Raw genomic sequence first — 27,379 nt, 5'->3', positions numbered from 1 at the left:
TAAAGAAATTGATCTCTTTATAGCAAAAGTTAGAAAGTTTTGTCATTGAAGAGCTTATTAACGGTGTTGGAATTATTTCCTGTATTTAAGGATGTAAAATACCTCAGAAATGATAAGAAAAAGCTGTGAAGTGTGTAAGATTTTAAAAGCTGGTAAAACAAGGATGTCATAGTGGAATACAGTAATATATAAAGAAGCTATATGAGTAAACAAAATTAGGTCAAATTTAATATCATCCGTTTGTACATTGTTATATTGTCTGAAAAAAATTTCATTGAATTTCCGTGAAGATATTTGGTTTATTTAAAAAAAGCACACAGTGTTAAAAATTCTTTCACAAGACTGCAGAATTTCTATTAATTTTCAAATGCAGTCATGACTTTAACCGATGTTAGGGAGAAAATCAGGTTCCTGACTTGGGAACATTCCTCTTCAATAAGGAATGGACATGTGCAGTGTTTAGCCTTTGTTCACCTTCAGTCAGATGACAGGTGTATTTGAGAAGTATGCTACCTGAAAATATAACTCCAACTGTGAAATTCTTCATATATCCACCTTCATTTTCTCATCCATATTTTTCATAAGTTCAGTCATAAAATCATAATTTCGAAAGGAGCATATGTTCTATTATGGGAAATTTTTATGAAAAGGAATTTTGTGTATACTGTATGGCAAGCATTCTCTTATAAGTATCAATCAGTTTGTAGACTTTGGTTGCTAAAAAATATCAACCATAAATTATTCATTTGTTGAAGAACAAACACATATCTGTCATATGACTGGTGGCAAATAAAAACCAGTGGCCAATTGTAAACCACTGCTACAATTGGGCACTGGTTTAGACTCAATTGTTCTTTCTATTGTATTTCTCAGTTGTGTAATGCCAAGAAAAAGTCTCCCTTCTATATAACATGGGATAAGGTTGAGGCTGCATTTGAAAATGAATTTTTAAAAAATCTTTTTGGGAGAAATTTTTAACTTTGTTAACACCTGTTCATTTGGCCAATGTATGTAAGCACATAAGGATATCACCAAAATAATTTTTGAATGTAGAAAGCTAGAGTTGTAGAGGTGTCTATCTGCCATAAAGTAAATATGCTGTATCACATGGGACTATTGCAGTACCCATAAAGCCAAATTTTGAAAGTTAGCAGTTATATTGCGAAAATTATGTGAGATTGCAAATAAAAAGAAGACAACAAGAAACATATAGAATGTCACCAATTTAATACGAAATGACACTCTACATACACAGATAATTTGAATTAAAATTCTGAAATGCAGATTCTTTCATTGTTGATCATTAGCATAACAACACCATTAATAACATTGCAAAGTATAAAATCTTTAAAGAAAATTTGTTTCAAAACAGTAATGGGTGGTTGATAGTAATTAGATGGAAACACTAAGTTACATTTTGTTAGTGCAGTTGAGGAATATTTGTCAGCTAGTATGTGGACTAGATCTTCAAATCTAAACATGGATAAGGAGTACCATGAGATGGTTTCTATAGTATGGAGAATGCAGTGTTTTCAAGCCAAATTTTGCAAGCGTCCTAAACATTGCTTCATAAGGAGAGCACTTGATGCCTTCATGAAATGCTGAATTTCTGATAAGTTGCACAAAACATAACCCTTCGGACCATTTACTGGTGTGATTGCTTTCCAACGAAGAACTTAGCATATTTTCGATATCCTGGTTTGCACGTTCAACCGAACCTTGATTCTGGCTGTGCCTAGGTTTTCCGTGCACAATTTTCAGATCCGGCCACATTGCACAAGCTTCTTCTACGATTTTGTTATTAAACTCACGACCGTTGTCACTTTGCAGGACACTAGGGGCTCCAAATATAGTAAAAATATCAATTAGATGACAAGCAACCTCTTCTGCACGTTTGCTTTTTAGGGCATGCAACTGTACGAACTTCGTCAAGTGGTCTTGATAGACAAATATAAACTTAAAGTCATTATCTGGTTGTCAGGGTTTGTACGGTCCTTAAAAGTCCTTAATTTTTTCAAAAATGATTTTTGGTCCTTAAAAGCCCTTAATTTTGCCCAAAATGAATAAACGGTCCTTAATTTTGCTCATTTGACATTTCTTATCATTTCTAATGATTGCCATTCTATGTGTGAATTGCGATTTCTCATGAATATGGAATTAAAATTGCACGGCTCTTAACCAATCTGTTGGCGGATTTGCGTTGCAAACGCTAAAAAAAAAAAAAAAAAAAAAAAAAAAAAAACAGCTACCCGAACGAAAGTATCGGTGTCTGATTGGCTATTCACCCAACCTTTCGAAACAGGTGTTTTAGGCAGATTTTTTTAGGCAAATTAGGCAGATTGTGACGAAAGCGTGAAGCCGGAAGTTCTTTAAGAGGCGAAAGTGATGATGAAGGTGCTCGAGAAAAAAAAAAAAGGGGGGGGGATTCTGAAAATATTTGCCAAAATTAGAGCAATCCCAACCTGGAAGGCCACAACCCTTACGACGCCAATAGGAACGAGATGCCTGGAAAGTGCATTTTCAATAAACTGTGGCTTCATCAAGCTGACTACAAAGACTGGATATTGATGGATGACAATCCTTATAAAGCTAAATGTGGTTTTTGTTTGAAACAAATTGAAATTTCTATAATGGGAGAGTTAGCGCTGAAAATTCACATGAAAATTAAGTTTCGTTTTATCATTTCAATTTGTTTTTACACGGTTTTGCTTAGCTTAATTTCTGTGTTTGTTTCAATTAAACCATAAATAAATTTTTTATCACCTTCTACGGAGTTTATTCTCTTTTTCACATAGTATATGTATGGGATATCAGGATTATGAGTTTATTTCTGCAGAGGGTCTGTTATCGATTTCGCGGGAAATCTCTTGGCTCCATTTCGATTTTAGGTCGCCAAGGGCAAATTCGGTAACGTTAGCCGAGAAAAAGTGAAGTTCGGAAATACGTTTTGAAGCTTCAATAGACAATTAAGTATTTGGTTTAATCCTGTGCTGTTGATAGTAATGCATTATTTTTGCTAATGGCGATACAATTATTAGTTGAAAACAACTAACTAATTTACCATTTTGGTACTATTCGGTTTTGAGGGCCGTAAAAAATCGCCAAGCTATTGTTGATGCCACTGCTGCCAAAAATAATTGCGGCAACCCTAACGCAAGAAATGAAGTATAATAGAAAATAACTATTTAAGATTGATGTTTTAATTTAGATGAAAGGTTAATTTCATATAATACTTTTTTATTATTATAATTTATATAAAAAAGGCTAAACATGACTGAATGGAAGCATAAGAATAAATAACTATTTCAGATCATTATTATATTATAAAAATTGCTAAACATAACTGAATGGATGCCTGCATCGCTATTTCGCTACCGAGTTATCGCTAAAGTATAATTTAATCTCGTTGGTTCAAACATAATTTTCTATAATGAATGATGCCTTTTCTTTGAAAAAATTCTCGATAAAGTGCAGAATCACCCACTTATTTGTTTGCCGCCTTTTACAAGGGTAAAAACAATTGAATTTTTTTGTCAATTTTCTTTTACCTTTTAACTGAAAATAGGTTGATGTGTACATAGGTAAAGTCAAGGGTGTGCACAGTGCCATTTTTGTGAAATTCTGGGATTTTTTTTTTTAAGTGAAAATAGGTCGATGTGTACATGGATACCGAGTATGTGCAATTCTTAAAAACGCGTCAAGCAGTGGATGATTCTGCACTTTACCCAAAATTCTATTGCAGACTTTTCGTCATGGGCAATTCCCAAATTGTTAAATCCATAGGATATCAAAAAAGGATTTAAAATCAAACAAGGATTTAAAAATTAAACTAGTATTTCAATGGCGTCTTAAGAAATATAGAACTATATAAACTTACGCAATCTGAAATCAGCGCGTACGCTAGATTTGGTGCGCTGTTAAATGGGCGCGTTTGCTAGATTTGGCGCTTTTGCGCATACATTTTCGCTGCAATTTTATTACGGTCCTCAAAACGGAATAGTACAAAATTTTTAAATATTTTTAAAGCTGAAAACAACTAATTGAAACTAATTTTCCTGAATTAACTAGACGCAAAATTAACTTTCATGAATTACTAAAAAGTTATTGGGTAGAATATATATATATTTATACAGTACAAAGTCCGAGGTCGGGACTTCGGCGATCCCAGATTTGAGATTTTTCCGTATATTACATCATTTTAAATCTACTAAGATGGCACGTAGAAATTATAAAATTGAAAATATGAAATAATGAAGCATTTATGATTTAAAGGGTATCAAAATTTACAAAAGAAAAGAACTTAATATTTATATGTTTACTTTATTAAACATTTCTTTCAATGTGAGTTGTTTGATTTGTTTTCTCTGCTGATACTTTAGACTAATACTATAGACATATAATTTCTTGTTGAGTTATTAAGTTCTATTGTTCAAGTCCTGTAATTGCTGTGTCGAGAATTCCGAATAACTTGTCAATCAAAATTTTTTCTCGTTCAGTAACCTCTGTTACTTTCTTAACTATCGGTAGCTGTATTTTCTGGATTTAGAACCATACTACAGATTTCACCCTCCGTTAATTGATTGATGATTGGGGAATTGTCATCGCAATGAAAAACTTCTGTTTAACTTCCCTAAATTCTGCCGCCTGGTGCCAAGGTTCTTTAATATACTAAGGTTAGGCCAGGAACGGAAAAAGCGTGCCATTGGTTGCTGGTAGTGACGTCACCTGGGAGACAAAACGCATCGGCCGACGCGTCTGCTACATGATTTTGGTAATGGAAAAAATGTAAACTAAAGCAAAATGATCATTTTATATATGGTAGATACACGGGAAATACCGGGTATATACTTTCCGATTAAGTATTTTGTTAAAGAAAATGTTTATTTTATGCACAGAATTCGTACGAATGCTGAAAATAATTGTAAACATTAAATTCTTTTCGTAAAGGAAAGCATTAGAAAATGAAAAACGATATTTAAGTTAATTAAGGGAAATAAATATTGTAAAACAAGGTATTTTTCAATATTTTTTCGTAGTATTGTTTGCACTAAATAAATCTTGTTGAACAGAACACATTATGGCATAACTGCTAAGACCATGGTAAAAACATAATCAAAAAGTATTATTCTATTTATTTTCATTGCTCATGCACTTTTTTTAATACAAATGAACTTTGACATTCCATGAGAAATATATGATCGTGATTTTCAGTTTAAATTACATATCTCAAGCAAAAATGTATATAAAAAGATTTGACTTAACAAATTCATATTTAAATACCATAAAATTCTACAAATTTCTTAATATCCGTCATTATACTTTATACTGTATAGTCATAATCTCCTATGCTACGTACTGTATAGTCATAATCTCCTATGCTACGTACTGTATAGTCATAATCTATGCTACGTACAGCTTCATTTTCGTGATTATCACATTTGGTGTAGAAATTATGTGAGGCAATTAAGATCTCGCTATCTAATGGTTTGATTTTCATTCCACGATGGGCCCACCAGCGGCCGAGCGGTAAAGTCGCTGAACACTGGTAGTTCGGTCCGAATCCCGCGAACGCTCTGGCTGCATGGGCGTTTTCGTGGTTTTCCTCATGTGTAACGTGTATACGAGCCAGTTTCCCTGAGAAAGTCCTCCACGAAGGCAGCACACCTATTACGCAGATAGCCCTAGTGTGCTTTGCCATAATTAAACACACCACCACATCTTAATTTCAATTCAGCCTGTACATGAATTAAATATTTTTAATTACTAATGTACTGTATTTTTTATCAGGTTGTTTCTTAAAATATTTTTGTTATACTCGAAATATGTGTTCAATATTGAATTATTTTTCTTTCTCTTATAATTAATAACAAGTTATATGGAATCAAAATTAAAACATATGCAGCAGTTAAATAACACTGAACAGAATATCTTACTTACTCTTTCGCTATTTGTATTCTAGCATTATACACAGATTTGTTTTCCTTCAGGTTCAAGCATGTGTAAGTTATACCAATTAAATTACATCACACATACCTGTAATGCATCAGTTAAATAACACTGAAGGAAATATGTCACTCACTCATTCGATGTTTGCATCATAGTAGGTCGAGAAATTGTTCTTTCCTCACGGTGAGGCATGTATCAGTTTACTTAGTTCGCAAAGCTTAACCCTGACGCTGCTTCAATACATAGAATTACGTTTGGGATGTAAAGAAAGTAACCAAAACATGTGAATGAAATTGGATACGCGAATTTATTAACTAATCATTCAGGTACTCAGTATTGGTAAACTGAGTTTAAATATCTCACTACGATGTAAGTCTCATACACAAAATGAAGATTATGATAAAAAAGGATATAAAATAATAAATTTTTCAATTTAAATGTAAAATAGCAGTAAAATGAAAAATAAATGTAAAATTACATCACAGTTATGTATGAAAACTACATAAATTAATTAAAAAAATAGTTATTTTATCTGGTTGTAAAGAGTGTTTTCCGCCAAAAAACGTATTAACGTGTATAATTCTGACGCAACGCTATAACACAATTTGCCACTTCCGCCTAGGTATAATAGCAAATTAACAACACAAATCAAATAAAACTGTTGATGCAACGAAAGTAAACAAACGCCAAGAACTAACAGTCACCCACATGACGTCATGCGTATGTGGCATAACTTTCTCCCTGCACTGCGCATCGCTCTTAGGCCCCCTCCTGGCCTGGTGCGGCCATGCGAGGCGCTGTTTCTGGCTTTATGTGAATAACAAATCAGTTATTCTTAATTCAAATAGCACTAAATATAATCGTTTGTCCTATGAGTATCATTAACAAAATCTATTTTCAGCATAAGGAAAGAAATTTCTGTTAAATCTCCCCATGTCAACATTTTAGCGCATTAAACTTAAATCTGTAATCGGATAATACTCTGTTATTTGGCGTCGCTGCATGAGTCATCACTCAAGTTGTCATCCGTTGATAAACATGCGGTGATAAAAGCAAAATACAATAAATAATGATTCGCGATTTCGGCATCAAGGATATAAAATATTAGTTGGTGTAAAATTAACAAATGTTTCGGTTTGAGATTATGCCAAGCAGATACGCAGCTATGGAGTCCAGTTACTAATCACACAAATTTATGCTAAAATAATTATTTCTTCAATAATGAGAAACAATGAAATGAGAACTACTTCTGAAGTCACGTGGGTGTCAAGTGTTGATAGAAGCCAAGCGGTTGCCCAAACTGAACGAATTTTCGTAAAGTTAGGGACTTATATAACATTCCCATTACGAGTTGAGGCATTTTATAAACTAACCGGTTATGTACTAAATTTAGTCGTGATTATGTATAATCACCGGTAATTTTATATAATCACCGAATTTATTACTTTTACCGTAATATATACAACAGATAAATGAAGCAGTGTGTATGGCATTGATATGGGATAAATGTGCTTCACTTATGATAAATGTTGTCCTGTTATCTAGTTCAAAAACTATTTTTCAACATGCTGTAATGTCTCTGTTAGGCTATCAGTTTCAGCCATTTCGCGACGTTAGCCGATATAGTATAGCGTCTTTGTTTTTCACATTCATAGGCACTATCGTACACGCCATACGGTATGCAGTAGGCAAGTCCCGAATACTTGTATTTTTCTACAATCTCTTATTCACTTCCATAGTGATCCTAAATCCGAACCGGACGTTATACCAAATTGGACGCATTTTTAAGCGGACGTTTACCGAGGTACCACTGTGCATTGAAAAACTTTAGATCATTTGCTCTCATATGTTAGACAGCTTAAAGCATAAAACTTCATTTTGGAAATTCTGGGAAGTTAAGGAAAATTACAGTGGCTTTGGACTCTTATGAATAACATTAATATACGTTACATAAAGGTACAAGCTATTAATAAAACTTATAACTCAACAACTGACTTTTATTCAAGAGCAGTAAAATTCCTTTACGTGTTAAGTATAAATTAACCTCGAATATAATGTTTGGAATAATAACAAACATTGACGCACGCTAATCCTGTGCTATTTATATTCATTTTTATAATCATTCTATTGTGTTTAGGTGGCAAACACTGATCTTCAAGAGAACTTGTAACCCAAATAATTGTCTCGCATATGCTCCCAATCCTTTTCACTTTGTCGCTATCATATTTATCTTAAACTTCAACTGTGGGGGATATTTTTGAAGCATCTTTTCATCCCCCTTCTGTATATTTCTTTTTTTCTTTCCTACATTTTTTTTTTTTTTTTTTCTTAATTTGTGGGTCTGTGCTCTTGGAAAAAAGATTCGAGGTTAATTGCCGTTAACACTGTTTGGCGCTCGATGGCTTAAGGCAAAGAATATATAGTATAGTAGCCGTGTAATTTTTTATTTTTTTTTTATCAAATGAAAGAGCATTTGTAGCATCGAAATGCTTATAAATGGCGATTAGAGCTGAGAAAAGTTTGATTTTCAATTAAACAACATAGTATCATCAAAAGGGTTAAAATTTCCGCTTGCAATCTTGCGAAATTGATATTTTCGCAAAGAGAAATAAGAACTTTAAAGTTGAAAACGCTTGTAGATTCATTATTTTTGATGCTGGAGACGCAAAAAATGTGCAGTGCTCTCACCAGGATTCGAACTTCGGACCTTCTGAATACGTGTTGAGTGTGCTTCCAGTTACACCATGAAGTCATGCGGCGAAGAGGAAGAATATTACCTTACACACTTAAATATTTAACCACCACTAAAAAACTCAGTAAAGCACACTGAATTATAACATAATCCAAAATCGGAGATAGCAGTTTTAATACCGAAATTTACCACAGCAGTGGCCGAATGCTTGTTGAATACTGAGAGCTCGATTTTAGGCAAATGGGCCGGTTGCATGGTTGGTTTTTGTGATTTTTCTCATATGAAACTTCAGTTTGAGCCAATTTGTCTTAGAAAGACCTTCACGAAGGCATTCCATTCCTTAGGCAGATAGCCCTCCTGTACTTTACCATATTCCACAAGCCTTCCTAACTAAAATTTTTGCATGCTATCTTTCGAAATAAAAGTCAAATTGATATTTCCGAACCAAAAAGAAGTAAGAACTTTAAATTTTAAAAATACTCGAATGTTTTAACTACCGCTGACGAACTCAATAAGCATATACTGAACTCTGCCCAGACTCCAGAATGTTTTCTTAGGCAAGTATATTTTAAAACTTTATACTAACTCCTTAAACTCATTTTTTTTTTTTAGAGAGAAAGGTACAGAATCATTTCTTTCTTACTGAAGATAAATAAAATTTGAATATTTCTTGACACTAAAACCATGCCATAAGCTTGATTTTTTGTAAAGGAAAAGTTAAGCAATCTTAACAAGTTCATAGAAAAGTTCAGCAAATAGATACGAGCTTTACATTTATATTTCATGCAGTTCACATTTTATAGTTAGTAGACTCGCATTTGGGCATGAGCAAATCTATCATTTGCCAGTGTCCTAGTGCAACCCGTTGAGCTTTAAGGGGTTAAAGAAGTAAACGCATGTGAAAATGAAATTGTAGCTTTTAGATCTTTGTGTACTGTAAACAAAGTGAGCATGGTAACACAGCAAATCCGACGTAAAACTATCAATAGGCTCTCAAAATGCGGAAATAATCGTTTAATAATATTTCTCTTTGTACACTTACTCGGTTACTTACGAATTATCCCATCAAATGTGAAAATTGGGAGAAATTCCACCAAAGTTCCTGCGGAATTCTGAAGGAACTGCTGCCTCTTTACTTTATAAAAAAATCAGTATTCGATCAGTTTCGTTTTGTGTTTTATAAAAAGGATTTTACAGATTTCTACTAAAATTGTTAGGCTTTCCAATTTTACCGAATTTTTAGCGTTGTTTAGAATGCTATGAGCACAAACTTCCTGCAGATTATTATTCCAGTCTATTTTTATTTGATGAGCCATATTTAGGTGACCTTATCATATCCATTAATACACTTTAAACTTTTTTACTTTGAAAATAAGTCACTAATTCCTGTTCTATGAAAAGTAGGCCCCCCCCAAAAAAAATCAAATTGCAAGACAAAATATAGCGATAAAAAACTAATTTTTCATAAAGGCAATGAATGCGTGATTTATCGAGAATCAATTGGGTTTACGTCTAACGACAGCGGAAATGCTGGGAGTGTGTTACGTTGTGCGTATCCGTAACTTGCGCTGATCGGCGCCAGTTTCAGATTCGAAGGGATAATCTAATCCGTTAAGTATCCGTTCTCGTAAATTTAATACAAATTTATTATCAGTGCAAAGCATTTCAAATTTTACATTTACAAGGAAGGCTTAATTTTTACGTCTGTAACAATGTACGTCTATAACAAAGGAGTTAAAAAATTCTCTAGGTTTTATTTGCTTCATTTGTACCACTGGTGTTTTTTCGGAAGAATAATATTTCAGTTCCTTGAATTTCGAAACTAAAATTTAATTAGAACTTTTTTAAAATCGATTCAATTACTTGAAAAATTTCAGGACAGCCTGAAAGAAATAAAACTAATAATTCATTATGTGTATTTCTGAAAGCGTGTCAGATTAATCTGATGCTAGAGCAATAGAAAATGAGAGCTGGAAACAAGCTTAAATACCTTATACCCATGTGACAGTACTTTGGTGTACACAATGTGTGCAAACACATAGAATTTTCAATTCTTGTTATAAAAATGTGTGTCTATTAATTTTGTTCACAATCCTTCTGATTTAAGTTATAGAAAAAACAAGTTATTGATTAGTACCATATTTTCTTACGCATTTATCTTCTTTTAATTCCTTGTACGAAGTAAAGGAAGTATTGTAATCACGAAAGATTTCAGGTATGATATTTTGACTGTGCTTTTTTTTTTTTTTTTTTTGTTGTTGTTGCTTGACATCTATATGTACAAACAGAATCAAGAAATCTTTTTTTTCCAAAACGTATTGTAAAATAGATGTAAAGTGAATTCAGAAGGACCTTTTTTCGTGACGTCTATACGTACATACGTACGTATGTATATATCTCGCATAACTGGTTAAAGTTACATATAAGGTCAGCATACGATTACAGTTAAATATAGGAATCAATTACAGTTATACAGGAACCGGAATAAAAGATCGTCAGATGGTTGCCAAGTTTGGCGATTTTCTCTGATTTCTTGCCGAACTTTATTGCCATCTGCAATTCATTGCAGAGGTCCCAGGATGTTTCGAAAGGCACTCGTACATTTGTAACGTTGAACTTTTCCTCGGCTGCGTTTCTTCGATCCTTTCCAACCTGCACAGGCATCCCGAAATTGGCACCGCTTTTGCACGTCTACCTTTGCATTACTTCAGTAGAAACGCTCTCGAACTCTATCCAAATGTTTCATTATTCGGAAGTGGCCTGCTGAACGCCTGTATAATTCTTTAAGGACGTCCGAGATCTTGGAAGTACCAGCTGCTAGCGGAATGCCTTTCCATAATCCGATTCGAATTTTCGGTAGAAGACGCCGTTTCGAATATGGAGTGAGTTCCAGAGAGTCCAATATTGTTTTGTCGTAGGACTAGATCTAAATGTCCTACCAGGTAGGTCCGTGTTTGAAGATTCAGTTAAATTAAGTTTGAATTTATTGTCGCAGTCTTCCAGCTGGTCTCTTGTGACTTCCTCATCACTCCATGTGTCTTGATCAGTCGATGTTGAAGTTGTCATTTTACGTGCTCCATGTGTCTTGATCAGTCGATGTTGAAGTTGTCATTTTACGTGCTCCATGTGTCTTGATCAGTCGATGTTGAAGTTGTCATTTTACGTGCGACCGGATTAACTGGTCGCACGTAAAATGACAACTTCAACATCGACTTGATCAAGATACATGGAGTGATGGGGAAGTCATGCGACCGGATTAACACCCTTAACGGTTTCGTTCTCTCACTTTAGCTATGCTCTTAATTTTTCAATTTATTTTCTTAGCGAAGTTGTGGAGGTTATTGCATTTATTTGCAAAGGTACTCCGGAAGCAAAACGCCTTGGGCCTTGAGCCGAATTAACTAGCTCGTATTTTTGACCTTGGAACAATATCGGCAGCTTTCTGGGCAAAGTCCTCTCGAGAGAGCATCGGCGTTTCCGTGTGACAATCCTTTCTTAAGACAGATAGGTATATGTAATATATACCTGGAGTCCTGTTATATGTCATATGTACCTGGTGTGTTTACCCATCTGGCTATTTGTTCTTCGGGATTCATGAAGTTTAGTAGCCAGATCAAGCGGAGCAGGAATTTTTTGCCATAGACGTAATAATGGAAATGTTCAGCGGCTTTAACAATGGCGAGCAAATGTTTTCTGGCGACGCAGTAGTTCCTTTCCTGTTTAGATACACACTTGCTCCAGTAGCCTACGGCACGTTCTTGATCGTTTATTTCTTGGGACAAAACAGTACCGACACTCTCATTAGTCGCATCCGTGTCAAGAATAAATGGTTTATGGAGCTGAAGATACGTCAGGATTGTTGCAGATGTTGAAGCCTTCATCAATTTGTTAATTGCATCTTTATATGCTTTTGCCCACAGCAACTTTCGCATGAAGATAATTTCAAATGAGAACAAAATTAGTACGGAAAAAGACGTGCATACTTAAAAAAATATTTTAATTTCAAACATTTTTATGTGTCCAGAGATGCTAGCTAGTTAGTAAGAAGTAGTATATTACATAGTTAATTAGGAATGGCGCTGGTTTAATGAATGGCCTAATTCTATTCTAGGGAACATGTCATATTAGTACCATATTACCATAGTTTTAAGTAGTGTGGTATTAATAGGTGATCCAATTCTGTTCTGAAAACTGTGTGATATTGACCTACACATAGTTTACTATGGATTTAAATGAAACTATGAATTTAAATAATTAATCCCGAATTGGGAATTAATAATTTAAATTTATCCTCATTTTTAGGGCGTTGAAGAACATTCTCCTGACAACTCACATTGCACAGATTCTCGATTCAGATGCATTGCCTAAGAGAAAACCTAGATTCTTTGGAAAGGATGACTTTTTGATGTTAATTGTGTGCAGCCATGTGCTATTAGGGAAAATAGCATTTGATGCGGAGTATTCGGCGGATACAGGATATACACTGAAGTGCCACTGAATTAGGGATACCTACCTAGTAACGAGTTTGGCCTCCTCTGGGCTTGATAATGGCTGCCACACGACGAGGTATAGCTTCAATAAGTTTTTGGAAACTTTCCATGGAAATGGCTTGCCAAATATTGGCTAAAGCTGTTCATAATTCAATGAGGTTCGTTGGTGCTGTGTGATGGACTTTCACGCCTTGTTCTAAAACATCCCAAAGGTGTTGAATAGGATCAAATCTGCTTCTAGGTGGCTAGTTTATGACAGAAAAGTCAGAGGAATGCTCATCCAATCAATTATCAATCATCAAGAATAATCAAGAATTAACTTAATTCTTTTCCTTTTCAATTGCGTTAATTATTGAGAAGAATTATATAATGGAAATGAAATTTATAGTACTGGACAGTGAATCAATATTTACCCACATTTGAAATTTTTGGAAGAAATAAAAGTACAGATTAATTTTAATAGTCATTACATATCAATAAATAAATATTTTTTTAATTGACGATTTTTATATCGATCCGAGTCACGATATAAGACAGTTTGATGCACAAAGTAGCCCAGAATTTTTTAAGATTTCCGTAAGATTCATATCTTAACACTTTACCGACCGATCACCTACTAATCGGCTTTTTATCGCCAACGTTTACCGACTGATAGCCTATTAATCGGCTTTTTTTCGCCGACGCCTACCGACCGATAGTCTATTAATCGCTTTTTTCTCGGGGCTACCTAAAAATATCCAATCAATCTTTAGACATACAAACAATTGCCATTTGCTATATATCATCTGCATTTTATTATTAGCGTTGAGGTACATTGCTCACGTGCGTTAAGTCGGTTGCTTCGTAAACTCAGGCGTTTTCACACCGTTTTTAAAAAAATTTACCGTTCACGATGAGCGAAAAAAATGGTACTGGAGAGTTTTATTTAGACGATTTATCTCCTGACACTTATTCAGGACAGGTAGAATCTGCGGCCGGTCAGACGTGCGTATGCTGTTGAACCGCTCGCGGTCGGTAAATTGTTAAATATAAGCCACCTTTCCTTATATGAACCTGAAATGTCAAAAGTGTTCGCTACAAGGTTCAAAAGTGTTCTACAAGGTTCGCTACAAGGTCAGAAGTGTTCGCCTGAAATATCGCTACAAGGAAGGACATTAATTAATTGTAATATTATATTTTAAAATCAAGTTAAGTAAACGCGATGTTTAAAATTTATTTTGGGAGCCCCTGAATGCTGCGTCCTAGGGCAGATGTCTCCCCTGCCTCTCCTCTAGCTATGCTACTGTATAGAAAAAATAGGTTTGGAATTATATGATTATGGGAAAGCACACTAGGAATTCTTTTCTAGAGGAGTTTTTTTTATGGAAAATGGCTCATTTTCATTTTATATATGAGAAAACAATGAAAGCATATGAGACCGTTCGTCGGCATGTGATCTCTCTTCGATCTATCACTGGCCAGCGGTTTTAATCTCTCCACAATTGTACTGAACAAATTACACTTCATATATATGAACAAATACACATTCATATAAATGAACAAAAACACATTCATATTTATGAACACGCACTTATATGAAAAAATTATTTCCAAGGTAAAAAAAAAAAAAAAAATTTTTTTGGTAAATCGCAAAACATTTTTCTCAGAAATTTATCCTCAGAATGAAAATAAACTGTTCTGCTCTTGAAAACAACTGACTGTGGATAAAATTGTATCTGTTAAATATTTACATTGAAACAGCAACATAACAATCAAATCTGCTGTCAGCAAATTTCATAGCAGTAATAATGTCAACGCGGATGCATGCACAGAACTAACAAATTGTTGGAGGGTTTTTGATTGTTAGGCCATATTGATCATTGCTTTTCATCGTTCCGTGTTAGATAAATACACCACTTATAGAAACAGTGATAACTTTTTACTATTTTTTACATATTCTGTATTGATTTCAAGAAATCTAGCCTTTTATGTGAAGTTAATCTACTTGTGAAGTGGACTGTTAGTGAAGCTGAGTCGACGTGCTTTTTTATGGCAGTTTTTTTTTTAATTAACGACTTTCTGTATTCACAGTTCAGTATTTCTTTGAATCAATTAATGAACGTATAATATTTTCAGTAAAAATATAATTGCCAGTTGATTACAGAAAACTGATTATATTTCTAGCATAAACTAATGCTGGAGCAAACTGATGTTTCAAATTTAAAGAAAACGTAAATACATTATATTCGTGTAGAATGCTGTTCTGTTATTAAGCTGTCTTATTTCATGCACGGCATCTTTCGTAACTCTGGGAGCAAAGGAAAATACATCAGTTCGTCCTTCTTATGCAAAAATGAGGAAGGGAAAAAAAAAAAAAAAAAAAAAAAAAAAAAAAAAAAAAGGTTTCTTAACTATTCGACCTTCAAAGCTTGGAGAAAGCTGTTGAGTTGAAGCATCTTTGTCTTGTTTCCTTGCCTTTTTCGCCCTTGAGGATTCAACGGCTGCTGCTGACCTCCCACGGTATTCTTCTCATTGTGCCTCGCCCTTTGACCGTATTTGGAGATAGATATTCATTCCAGCTGTATTGTTTTCTACAACTTCATATTAAAATTGCCGTCGTTCTGCATTGTCATTTTTTTTATTAAAAAGCAAGGAATATCTTTTCATGTTATTAAATTGGAATAATGTCGAATATTGCATGTTTTTTAGTGTAAATGTTATTGTTAGACAACATAATAACAACAATAAGCATATGGATAAAAAGACGTGAATTCAAATTTTTGACTTAAGTGCTGTTTTTGGTCTTCGCTGCGGGCAGTTTCAGTTCGTTACATTCTGTTGTGCAGTTGTGTTTTCATATATATGTGAAAATTAAAAATATTGCTTTACAAGATCATGATTAAAAAAAAGTTTTGGTTCTGAATTTTGAGTGACATCTGTCATAATGGCGAGGCATCGTGATCATACTACTGTGAACATTATCCAAAAATTGAAATCCATCAGTGAACAACACTAGGGTGTTTTTGCACTGAGTTTCATTCAACGTATGGAAATAGGATAGCTGATAGGTTGTGTAAGAAGGGTAGCCATTAAGAATACACCAGATATTAGTGTTGTTTCTTTTGTAGAGCTTACTTCTAGGCTCAAGTTCAAATCCGTTCGTTCATCCTGGAGAGCTGCTTCTGATCATGATCGGTATGCTTGCAAAGAGCCTAGTGCCGCCTTACTTGAGGCGAGCAGTAGAGAGACACAAACCGTACTAACTAGATTTCGCAGCGGCCATCTATTCTGGAGAACATGTTCCTGGACGCAAGGTTTAATATTCCATCCCCCCAAATGCAGCTCTTCAAAGGCCACTCTTTCGCATATCCTTCCGTGCATTGACTATTTTAAAAACCACATTTGCACTGTCCAAGATTTGATTCTGGAACGTGTCAGGACTCGTGAACTCATGGACTTGATCTGATTGTCAGACTAGTGAGATAAAACACAGCAACAGTATAGTGGTTAGTGCCCCTAGCAACGATGGGCTGAACGTGTTCGAATTCCAGAGAAGGCATAAATGCTCGTAAGTGTATAAAGCCTGTGCGACATGGAAGCACTCAAAATACGCAGTGAACGAAGAGCCGTCTCGAATCTTTTGATATTAGGGAAAGAGGGATGGAGGACCGTCCAGAATGCTTTCCATCAAAATTCGGTGCAACTGAGTAAAGTCGCCTAGATGATATTCAAAACCCAAATCGATGCCAAACGAAATCTTGCACTCTTTGCCACGATAAAATTCTTGGACTAGTTCTACGTCAGACGAGGGAGGTAAGCCACGACAACAACGAAATTTACCCAAATCTCTTTCTTCTAAGTCCTAGTTTTATCTAAATTCTTCTTTGTATAAAATTACTTTTTCTTTCCCCTTTTAAGAATATTAAAAACCTGATAACTACTATATGACTTCCTTGTGCGGCCAATTTAATTATTCACATTTTTCGCTGCACTTCATTTAAACTTCTTTTCTCTAATTAATCTAACTTAATTAACCGATTCTGAAGACAAGTTGCAGATGACATCAAACACTGCAAATTTTGAAATTAAATATCCCGATCAATTTTTGTTGTGCGAGAGTTAAAATTCTTATTTTATTTTTTCATAGCGAGTATAAAACTACACTGACTACCAATAAGTATTTGGACATATATGCAAATGACGATATCCGCGGTCCTAAGGTACGTCACGGTCTCCGCCGATATATGTCGTGTAGGAAACAGCATCGGCTTTAGTCGCATGCAAGATGCCTCGCAGTTCGGAGCTTTCTGATTTCGAGAAAGGTATAATTATCGGGTATCACAAATGTGGCCGAACCTTAAGGGACATATCTAGCGATCTGAAGTACCCAAAATCGACAGTGGCCTATGTGATTAAGAAGTGGAAGGTGAGCGGTGATTGTCGGAATGTGCCCCGAGTCGGCAGACCAACGAAACTGGGAGATAGAGACCGACGAGTGCTGTTTAGAGAAATTCGGAAAAACCGCACCCAACCGATGGCCCTCATCCGCGAGGAGCTTCAACAGGCATCCGGGAGTATTGTTTCAATGAATATTATCCGTAAGGAAATACATCTGCTTGGTTTTCATGGTCGTGCTGCTGCCCATAAGCCTTTGATCACAAAGTCCAACTATGCTGCTCGGTTAATGGGGGTGCAAAGCACATCGAAATTGAACCGTAGAGATTAGTGGAAATGGGTTCTTTGGAGTGACAAATCAAGGTTCACCCTTTAGTTCGGATGGCAGGGTCTGGCGTCTACCTGGAGAATGTCTCCTGCCAAAATGCATTGTGCCAACAGTCAAGTTCGGCGGAGGTGGAATTATGGTCTGGGGGTGTTTCTCCTGGTATGGCCTGGGACCCTTGGTCTCCATTCATGGTAAGCTCAACTCCGATGCTTACTGCACTATTTTGGATGACAATGTGCTTCCTACGTTGTGCAGTTTTACGGGTTGGACCCCTGTTACTTTTAGGACGACAATGCCAGTTGTCATGTTTCGACGTTAACCAAGGCTTGGGCAAATGGAGTTCATCGAATGGACTGGCCTGCCCAGAGTCCAGACCTGAACCCTATCGAGAACCTCTCCGACGAGTTGCATCGCCGAATTCAGGGGTGCACTACCCGTGCAAAATTGGTGAATGAACTTCTATGTCTTCTCCAAGCCGAGTGGAAGAAAATACCACTAGCTGTCATACAAAGACTTGTGGAAAGTATGCCCCGAAGGGTCCACGCTGTAATTACCTCTCGTGGAGGCTCTACCAACTGTTGATTTTGAATAAAGTTAGTTTTTCTTGTCTACCACAGGTGTCCAAATACTTATTGGTAGTCAGTGTATCCCAAATAGAAGTATGGTAATCGCATTCCAGGAGACCACATTAAAAGTTAGATTTCGTTATTTGTTGAAATTGACATTGTCAAAACATGAATATTTTATATTTTCGTCATGTAAAATACTTCTGTGATTGGAAGTATTTGACTACGATCAACGATTGCGAAATTAAATGCCTGGTAAAGACTTATGGTTATATATATATCTGTATACACTTTTGTACTGCCAATTACAATAAAGAAGAGAGGTGCACAACTAGATATTACAGCAGACCCATATACAAAATTTCAACGTTTTATCGCTAATCGTTTTTGAGTTATGCGAGATATATACGTACCTACGTACAGACATCGCGGAAAAAAAAAAAAAAAAAAAAAAAACACTTTAAATTCATTTTACAAACCTTTTCGGAATCAAGAGTCCTTTATTCTGCCCGTAAGTACCGACATCAAGCAAAAAAGTAGGCAAAATGGATATTTCCGATGAAATCTGAGAAACGAAATTTTTCGCGATTACAGTATTTACTTTAATTCGTACAAGAAAGCAGCAAATGTTTTTGAGTTAAAATTTTCATTTTGTGTAAATAAATTTCAACTTTGATTTATTAGCAGTAAAAATGAATTTAAAAGATCTCTTTTTAAATGAATGGGAAAATCTCTCATACGGTCTAACAAAGACTTGTATGCTGAGAAGATTACGAGTTGTAATCGACAGTATCGGTCTTTTCACCGAGTATTAATATTTTATTTTAATTTTTCTACATAAATTTGTAGATTTTTTTGTTCAAATACTTTTTTCTCTCCTCAAACTTTGGAATTCTTTAAAGTGTATATTCTTGTTACTTTTAGAAAAATTTGATGTTGCAACTTCCTTTGCATGTGTAGTAAATTATACATTTTTTTTTCTTTTGCTGCAATTAATTTAAAATTATTTCTTTTGAAAGTGTGATACGATTCTTCAATCCTTTAATAAAGTGGGCACTGTTAAAATGTTAGTTTTTATTAATATCAATATTTATACAACTATTAATTCAATATTAGGAGAGAGTAAAGATCCCTTTAATATTCTTTACATAAATGTATGTCTTTTATCTGTCTATGATTTTTAAATAATTACAATGTAACCATCAACAAAATGAAAACAAAATTTTAAATTGGAAGATCACTAAATTTTTAATTTACATTTGTAACCTGTTTTTAAATGAGTTTAAAAAATTTTCAATTATAGTGCTCTTTCGGCACTGCGCGTTGCAGCAAAAAAGGAGGTGTACAACTAGATATTAATAGAGTCCCAAATACAAAATTTCAACATTTTACGGCGAGCCGTGTTTGAGTTCTGCGATACACTTACGTATAGACGTCATAAAGGAACTAGTCAAAATGGATTTGAGAACGACCAACATGGATATTTCCGTTCAAATCTAATTTTTTTTTTTTTTTTTTTGCATTTGCAGTACTACTGTGATTTTGTACAAGAAAGTAAAAATCAGAAAGGGATTATCTAGATGTTATAGCAGCCCTATATACAAAATTTCAGCATTCTTACGGCTTACCGATTTTGAGGTACGCAAGATACATACGTAAATACAAACGTCAGGAAAAAAATTCATTTTATAATCCGTTATGGAATAAAGAGTGCCTTATTCTCTTCGTGCATACAGGCGTCAAGCAAAAAAATAGTCAAAACGGGTTCGGGAATGGTCACATTTCGGTTATCTGATAACCAAAATGTTTCTCAATTATACTTTCTTTTCTTCATATAAGGAATAAAACTAATGTCGAATTCATCTTACTATTCGATTTCTTATACTAAAATACACTGGTGTGCAAAAATTAAGGACGAGATGGTTTTTTCAATATAACTTTGTACAAAAGCTTTCCAAATCAACACATTTAATACCGTAAGATCCCCAATACGTAAGGACATGAGTAATGTAAGCAACACTTACTAAAAGAGAAATCAGAGGGATAAAAAGAAGCTTTATTGAAAAAGTAGCATGGAGCGCAATGCGACTGAAAGCCGAAACATCCCTGTGATGGGTGTCCAGCAAGAAACATCCGGTCTTTAATAGGGGATATGATCTTCCCTGACTGCTAGGCAGGTTTCACAGCGTCTGCCCATGCTGAGAATGAGGGTGTCAATGAGTTGTTGAGGCATTGCTGCCCATTCGTCTTGCAGCGCAAATCGAAGCTCCGGAATCGTTCCTGGTCGTAAGGTGTGAGCTGCCAAGCGTCTGCCTTGAAAATCCCATACATGCTCGATGGGATTGAGATCCGGAGATCGTGCCGGCCAATCCATACGCTCAATATCCTCACTCTCTAAGAGCTGTTCGGCAGCTACTGTGCGATGACATGGTGCATAGTCGTCCATGAAACGGAACTGCGGACCCATAGCGCCTCTAAAAAGAATGGAAGAAGAATCTCATTACAATAACGGGTCCCGTTGACTGAACCTGCGTCGAAGATGTGAAGGTCTGTACGACTGCCAAGCATGATGCTTTCCCAAACGAGAACACCGCCACCTCCATACCTGTCCCTTTCAATGATGTTCGAGGGATGATTGCGGCTTCCCCGCTCTCTCCAGATGAGTATGCGATGAGAATCGCTACTCAGACTGAAGAAGACTCCTCTTCTTCAGTTGATTCTAAAAAATTCTGAAATTCGATTCTGAAAATGAAAGCGATTCAGATAATCAGCGTTTCGGATAGTCGGAGTTCGGATAATTGGATTTGTACTGTAAAAGGAATTCTATTTTAAATTACTTTACAAATCATTGCCATCCCCAGCTTCAAAATTAAGAATAACTGAAGTAGAATATTTAATATTTTCAGTGTTTTCTAGTACTGAGTTAGAAGTTTCGTATTTTAATAGTTCGTATATCCGTTTCGAATAAACATGCCAGAAGAGCATAGAAATAAACCAAAAATTTCGAATATTGTTTACAACTTCAAGCAGTAAAGATATTTACTGCTAAAGACATCCGGAGAAAATCCGGATATCTCCACCGATTTGCATTCCAAATGTAAACAGTATGAAGAATATGAAACAAATGGCAAAACTTAACACTCTGTAATAGTTATGCTTGATCTGGTAATACCATTTTAGTCCAATAAGTAGAACAGGCGTGAAGCGATTTATCACTGTGTTTGAGAACAGTGGCAGAGTCTTGGAAAAGTTAAAAGAACTTACTTAAATACAATTTAGAACAAGTGCACGACTTTGTTCTACAATTAACACAACTCGTGGTGACGCAAATAAATCGAACAGTCTAATTTATCTAATTTACATCCAACATTGAACAGAAGTCAAGGACTACGCAATTAAATGCTACTAGAAACTGACTAACTAACTCTACTGGAGCTTTAGAACTAAGGTAATGGCAAAGAGACCGCAAAACTAAATAGTTACAAATATTAGAGCTGGCAGGAAACTTAACTACGTAGTGCACAAAAGATGCCAGACGCTCTCTGTCTCAAATACAAAAGCCGTAGTTTAAATACTCACTATGAGTTTGAATTCTGGTAAAGAATACGAAAAGAAGAAGATAATAGTAAAGGTTTTTTCCTTCTAATTCTAATATAACATGTTATTATCGCTTCATTTAATTATTTAATGTTGATAATATCCTATTGTACATAACGTATTAATTCAGTTCGATAGTACTGGTGTGTATTGTATGAATATTATGTTTCAGTTAATATTCGCTATTATCCTCGGTTTCACTTGCCTGTCTTGGAAAGCCACTTATCCGTCCTAGAGCGTCTTTTTTGTTTCCTAAATGCAGTGAAAATATTTACTTGCATTTCGCAAAACAAAAATTTAAATTTCAGTATTTTTATCGATTAAAAATTACTAATATATGCAATCGACAAAGTTATTTAAATTCTGATATTATATCTGTAAGGTTATGTTAATTAACCAGTTGTTTCATGTTTTGGATGTTTACTATCATTTCTTGCTTCGCGTTTCCCACCAGAATGCAAATTAGTTAAAGTATATATAAGATGAAATTTTCATATTGTAAGATAGAGCGTGTTCTGACTCTCCAGAACGGGTTGCTAGATCAAAAAGGATTTATAGTCTTTGACCTTGCATTATAACGTTCGATAGTTGAATATCTACGCCGGTTAAGTTTTGACCCAACTTTGTGTTAATTAATCTATGCAGCCTTTGGCTCTTAGCCTTTTTGAATTAAATTTACAATGGCGCCCGAACCACTGTAGAGATATTAGGTTAATTGGAAAAGCCGAAGAGATGAAAAATTAGCAACCACCTTCGCCGGGAATCGAACCACGGACTTCTGGAATGCCGGCCCAGCGTGTAGAACCACTACACCACGAAGGCACGCTAGGAAAGCGAGAGAAATACCTTAAGGTACTGGCATTTTTAGGGGACCCAATTGCCAAATCCATGGTGTGGAGAATCCTCATTCAACACCCTTTTAGTTCGGGTGCCATTGTAGAGACATTAGGTATTTTTTGGAAGCCGGCGAAATGAAAAATTAGCAATCGCCTTCGCCGGGAATCGAACCATGGACCTCTGGAATATCGGCCAAGTATGCTGAGCACTACACCACGAAGGCACGCTAGGAAAGCGGGAGAGTACCTCATACACCAGCTATCGAAACTTGTCCTATTAGATATCAAGCTTTTAAAAATTGATGAATAAGATCGTAGTTAAAGTGTGCTTAAATAAAACCTCCAATGAAACATATTTAATTATGGCAGACAGTCCTGTACTGAAAATTTATTAAATAATGAAGCATAGAAAAGTGAAAGTTTTCAATTAAACCAATCCTCAGGTGATGTAATTTATTCATCCATCTCTCTTTTTTTTCCCGTCTTCTTTTCTCAAATGTTTACTTTAGGGCCCTGTCATATGGTATGATATTGACATAAAGTTAACCGTTAGTCTGCACGCGCTTACAGAAGAGGCTGCGTGTCTTCCACAACTCAGCTGATCGATATGTTTACATGAGGCTGGCTGACTTCGCCTCGACTTGTTTTCGACATTCAGTGCGCATCCTCTTTTTTCTCATGCATTTGCTGGTGCTTTAGTTATTATATGATTAGTTTATCCTACTCCAAAAAACCTACGTGAAATTTTGGAATAAAAAAATAACTGATGGCATTATTTCCAAAAATATACCAACTTAAATTATCGTTTTAGTATAACATCAAGCATTCTTTGTGTGACTGAATCCTTACGCTTTTTTATCTGCTGATGTTAATCAGGGATCCCAAACCTTTTCTTACATCGATCCCTTTTAAAAGAATACTTTTCTTCATAGACATCTTTGTGATTTTCTCTGTAATATATAGCATACAACATGGTCATGCTACAAATAATTGTGCATTAATAACTTAGAAAACCATTAAACAAAGAGTATGAAAGTTTTGAAAAAAATTGTTTTATTAGATTTATGTTTTATTATTTTTGTATTGATATTATACTTCCTTGTACGAAGGAAAGGAAATACTGTAATAACAAAAATTTCCGGTATCCTATTTAAACGGAAATATCCATGTTGAAAGTTTCCGAACCCTTTACACCAACGATTCTTAACCGGTGATACGCGTAAAACTGTCGGTACGCAAGAGAAAAATAGGTAGTACGCAAAGAAACAAAGTATTTTAACTATTAAATTCAAAAATTAAATACCCCAACATACAGCTTAAGTTTTTCTCGAACATTCGTGAATTTATGCCATCTGAGCTTTGTTTAGGGTCAAGAGCCACTTATATACTTTAGCAAAATAATATACACTGGTGTGCAAAAATTAAGGACGAGACGGTTTTTTCAATATAACTTTGTACAAAAGCTTTCCAAATCAAAACATTTAATACCGTAAGATCCCCAATACGTAAGGACATGAGTAATGTAAGCAACACTTACTAAAAGAGAAATCAGAGGGATAAAAAGAAGCTTTATTGAAAAAGTAGCATGGAGCGCAATGCGACTGAAGGCCGAAACATCCCTGCGATGGGTGTCCAGCAAGAAACATCCGGTCTTTAATAGGGGATATGATCTCCCCTGACTGCTAGGCAGGTTTCACAGCGTCTGCCCATGCTGAGAATGAGGGTGTCGATGAGTTGTTGAGGCATTGCTGCCCATTCGTCTTGCAGCGCCAATCGAAGCTTCGGAATCGTTACTGGTGGTAAGGAAAGAGCTGCCAAGCGTCTGCCTAGAAAATCCCATACATGCTCGATGGGATTGAGATCCGGAGATCGTGCCGGCCAATCCATACGTTCAATATCCTTACTCTCTAAGAGCTGTTCGGCAGCTACTGTGCGATGACATGGTGCATTGTCGTCTATGAGAAGGAACTGCGGACCCATAGCGCCTCTAAAAAGACGCACATATGGAAGAAGAATCTCGTTACAATAACGGGTCCCGTTGACTGAACCTGCGTCGAAGATGTGAAAATCTGTACGACTACCAAGCATGATGCCTCCCCAAACGAGAACACCGCCACCTCCCTTTCAATGATGTTTGAGGGACGATTGCGGCTTAACCGCTCTCTCCAGATGAGTATACGATGAGAATCGCTACTAAGACTGAATCTGCTCTCATCTGTAAAGAGTACTCGTCCCCATTCATTGTCTCTCCAATTCCGGTGTTCCCGGCACCACAGAGAACGCCTTCTCCGATGGGCAGGCGTTAGAGGTACACACCGTACAGGGCGTCGTGCAAACAGACCACCACCGTGCAGTCTTCTGGCCACGGTAAAACGCGATATCGGTCGTCCAGTCGCCTGTGTCGCGTGTCTAGCGATTTCTCCCGCTGTCTGCCGCCTGTTTCTTCTGGCCTGTAAGGCAATATACCGGTCATCTGCGGGTGTGGTTCCTCGTGGACGACCACTACTAAACCCCCGGATAGCTGTTCCTGTAGTTTGAAATTGTCTCCAAAGTCGTGAAACGATGCTGTGAGCAATTCCGAACTCTGCAGCCACACTTGTCACACTGCGGCCTTCCTCCAATTTCCCAATGATTCGACCTCGGGTAAAAGCATCGAGATGTCGTCTAAGAGATTGATTATTCGCCATTTCTCGCTGAGGCAGCAACTCGGTGTGATTTTAACTGTTATACGGCGTGCAATTTCTTTGTCAGAAATACTGATCTTATACCGACAACATGCTCTATACTACTCAGACACTCCCCCATTACGTCTACCTGCATATCTGCGCATATGCTACCGTACATCACCTTACTTAATCTCCTGATTAGTCTTTCTGTCCGCTGTGCCTCTTCGTTCAGCTGATATGCTAATTTTTCGACTTCGTCCTTAATTTTTCCACACCAGTGTATTTTTATTCCTTTGCAGTTGTTGGTATTTAATACTAGTTGCCACCAACAGCAGAAAATCTTTAAGGATACTTCATTATCTTTATAAGGGTGTATACCCAAAGAAATAAGCAGAAAATCTTTAAGGATACTTCATTATCTTTATAAGGGTGTATACCCAAAGAAATATATGTGAATAAGATCTGTATCTGCAAAGTATAAATGTGTTAAGTTAAAAAATGGATTTATACAAATCGATTGTGATATTCGATAGTGGAGACTTGTTATTTTTGGGGAATGGGGGAGGTATGTGATGTATTCTTGGAGAATTGAATAAATTTGCAACATCTGTTTACTCGAAATGTTAGACTAGTTCTAAAATTCCTCTCCTACCGTAAGAAAAACTTCAATTTTGAATAACAGATTGGTATTTATTACTCATCTAATACTAATTGCTACTGATGTCTTACTGGTATAATTTATTCTTACTGGTAAGGTTAAAGTGGAATATTGAAGTTTGTTTGTTAAATTTGTTATGTAGCAGTGTAAATATGGTTGCTGTATCTGTTGAAATTTTTTATTCATAGAGTTCTCTAGCAGAATTAATATTTTTTTTTTTATTTAAATCTTTATCGTCCACGAAGCATTATGAACATGCTCAGAATATACATTTATTTTAATGTTTTGATAATTGTTATATTTATTCGTTTCTCAAGATAAAGCTAACAGCAGACTTGTTATAGCATTGCGTCATTTTATTTTTGAAAGAAATTACGAAAATTTTACGAGTATAATTCAGTTTCGATAAAGCTTTTTCAGCTTTGGCGACCTTGGCGAAAATTTGCTTCGTGTAACCTATTTTCCCCACCTTCTCGGAACTGGATTCTTTCACTCTCATTTAATACCAATTTTCTCTTGTAGAGGGTACCACAAACGGGTTTTTGCGATAGATATTATCCTTTTATTTTTTGTTTAATGTTACGAGTGAGAACGACCTTGATGTAGAGTGGTGAGTGGGGAAATTGCAGCTGATTTTAATTTTGCAGACATATTTTGCTCATGATTGCAGTATGTAATTCATCTGGGTAATTAGATGATTTGAGACTGTTTTCCGTCGCAAAACGAATATATAAAGATGTGCATTTATTTGTTAGCATGTATCACTGGTAAGTAATTTATTTTTGTGCACGTCTTGAAACCTGCACTAATTTTTTTTTTTTTTTTTTTTTTTTTTGTGTCTGTGTTGTTTTTTAAGAGTTAAATGTTTTTAAATTAAGATGAACGGTAATATTTAACTCTGATTTGCTAAATAACAAAGAAATATAGCGGTTAAAAAGCGAAAACGTATGGGTGTTTTTACGATTTTTTGTTTTGTTTGTTTACATATGTGACGTAACTGTTGGCAGACGGAAAATCCTGGTATGGTAAAGGGATTTAAAATTCATCGTGTTATACGGTAATCCGAAAAGTCCTTAGGCGGATTATCTGTTTTTTTTTTTTTTTTTTTTTTTTGTTTGTTATTGTTGTGTAACGTGCGCGAGAGAAAGGAAAAAAAGAACTTGGAGAAGTCAGAATTGAAGTATTGGGCGTATTTTCTGTAGAAATAGCTCACCCTGTGTGTCGTA

The 27,379-nt window shown here is 35.6% G+C and overlaps 1 protein-coding gene across 2 annotated transcripts in view; it reads left to right on the top strand.

The window, feature by feature from the left end:
• Nucleotides 1-27,379, top strand: part of LOC118193939 (epidermal growth factor receptor kinase substrate 8-like) — a 174,746-nt gene that overhangs the window by 7,305 nt on the left and 140,062 nt on the right. Inside the window, exon 1 of one of the 2 annotated variants that reach the window (XM_035365099.2) lies at nt 26,695-26,920. The exons of the other annotated variant lie outside the window; for it this stretch is intronic. The gene's annotated coding sequence lies outside the window, so the exon portion shown is untranslated. Of the gene's footprint in view, nt 1-26,694; nt 26,921-27,379 lie in introns of those variants that run through there. 2 annotated transcript variants of the gene reach the window in all.

This window comes from Stegodyphus dumicola, chromosome 10 (assembly GCF_044657685.1).
Source record: "Stegodyphus dumicola isolate Sdum_Otavi_A_Nest chromosome 10, ASM4465768v1".
NCBI lineage: Eukaryota > Metazoa > Arthropoda > Arachnida > Araneae > Eresidae > Stegodyphus > Stegodyphus dumicola.
The sequence above is the reverse complement of the archived record's forward strand: the minus strand, read 5'-3'. Positions and strand labels throughout refer to the sequence as shown.